The following is a 2,500-nucleotide window of genomic DNA, read 5'->3' as shown; positions in this document are numbered from 1 at the left end:
CATAAGATCTCAGAAATAACCTGTAAATGCATTGCAACTGCTTATGCAACCCAAGCGGTATACCGAAGCGGAAAGGCTTTGTATAGGACCATTGAACCTTCCATTTGATTGTTAGATCTTCAATAATTACCTCCGACGTCATCTGGATGGTTGCAAAGGTAGTCGGTACGTTTCATGAGTGTTTCATTACTCTCGTTTATGCAACGATGCAATATCGTTTCAGGTTGGTTTCAATGGTTTTCTGAATGCATGAATTTGTTGCTAAGGACGAGAGTGGGTCATCTTTCAGATAGACAAAAAATAACTGTGTTGAGATGCTGGAGGTATTTTTTTATGTATTAATTCTTTTCGTGCTATCTTACTTCAGTATTGATTTCTACCTCTACTTCTTCTTTTTCTTCATCATTTCCATTTTCTTCTATATTGTCGTGTTTTCACTTCTATGTAATATCTTTTGTCTTCTACGTTATTTATTTATTTTTCTTTGTTGTTTACTTTTTTATGACTCAGGCTGGAAAGATACTTGTTAATTGTAAGGGCATACCGAGTGCCGAAGCCACAACAAAGTTAGAATGATGTTATAGGAACGCATCAGACAATTGGTATGCCGAAAGACAGAGGACAGTATTAACCATTTAATATTTTAATGTAAAGAATAATCAAACAGAGACGTAATAAACTAACAAAATAGTATTAGTAATATTAATCCTAACATATGATACATACAAAAATAATGGGGAATGAGATATGTAGAAAATATAGAACGGGTAAGACTGAAACCTGGCACGTCGAGTCGTCTGTTGTCCAAGCGACAAAGATTACAATCCAGAGGGGGGCTAATCTGGCACCTAACTAGAAGCGAGTCTCTTGATTTTTTTTTTCTTTTTTATCTTTAAGGCTATCGACCTATAATGAGGTCATTAAGCCTGTCTTGAGTCTTGGGAATGCCTAGCTCATATAGTAGATCTAGGCTGACGTCTTGCCCAGTGATTGGCTGAGGACGGTTGTTTAGGCCGAACTGCTGAACTATCACTTTGCTGCGGAGCGACCCAAGTGGGGGAATGGGAGAAGGCTGACTGCTTGTTCCTTCAAAGTAAGAAGATAGTGGTAGTTGGAAGGGTGTCATTCAGGTGAATGGGCACCTTCACACCCGGATGGGGTATCACGTCACCTGGCTAGGGGTAATATCGTGACAACTTTTTTCATAATTTTCTTCTTCAAGGACATTTTCTTTTTTGTCGTTAAATTTCTCGTGATTTTCTTCTTTAACTAATTTTCTATCACGATATCTTTTTGTGATTTGTTTCATATAATTATATTTATCTTATCTTCAACATCTCTTTCTTCATCATGTTCTTACTGATCTTTATAGATCTTCATTCCTCTTCCTCATTTTTGTCTTCTTGTCTTTATTATCATTATTATCTTCATCGTCATCATCATCGTCTTCGTCTTCTTCGGCTTCTCATTTTCCTTCCTACTCTCTCATAATCTTTCTTTCTTTTCCCTACAAGTTTATATAACTTTGATTTTAATTTTTGTTGTTACCTTGTTTATCTTTTTTTTTCAGTTTTCTTGCCCACGGTTTAAAAGTATCTACTTCTAACCTTTTTTCTAGATATGGTCACATCACTTGTGACCTAAACTCTTCTACTATCAACTTGCCACTTCTCCTATCTGTACCTCACCAGTTCACCAGTTCTGCTCTGGGGTAAGATTGCTCACAAGTGTAGAATTCCTGGTAAATGGTGGCCCGTAACAACGACGACGACAACAACAACAACAACAACAACAACAACAACAACAACAACAACAACAACAACAACAACAACAATACCAACAATAACAACAACCTAACCTTTCTTAGATTGCACTATCCTACGTCATGACAACAGCCTTAAATTTAGAGTATATCGAAAACCAACCAATATATGCTCATATATTCATTATTATTATTCTCATCCAAATAGTGTTAAACGTTCAGTCTTCTCTTCTATGTTTCTTAGAGCTTTCCGTATCTGTAGTCCTGAATTCATTGATGACGAAATCAGAAATGTTTTTAACATTGGGCTAAAATTAAAATACCCTAAACAATTCCTTGATATTGCTTACAATTTTGTAAGGAAATAATTTCAAAATTCCTAACCAAATCATCTTTTAGTTATCATAATCTTTTAATTTTGCTATTTCAAGAATTTTTTTTAAGTGCCACAGATTTATTAAAAAGATTTAACGTAAAAGTAGTTTTTAAGAATAATAGTACAGTAAAACATGTGCTCATCAACAATGGTATTGATGTTAAAAAATAATTCATTTGTAAAATTTCTTGCAAAACGTATAAACAATTTTACATAGGTCAAACTGCCAAACCCTTAAACATCAGAATTCAACAACATAAGAAAAATGTTAGGGATGGCAATAACTCTAGTGGAATCTTCAAACATGTCGAATCAAATAATCATCCTGTTTATTGAGGTAATGTCTATGCCATCTATTACAC

The sequence above is a fragment of the Oratosquilla oratoria genome, chromosome 5 (assembly GCF_046742065.1).
Source record: "Oratosquilla oratoria isolate Oo_2021 chromosome 5, ASM4674206v1, whole genome shotgun sequence".
NCBI classification, from domain to species: domain Eukaryota; kingdom Metazoa; phylum Arthropoda; class Malacostraca; order Stomatopoda; family Squillidae; genus Oratosquilla; species Oratosquilla oratoria.
This window is presented reverse-complemented; position numbering follows the sequence as displayed.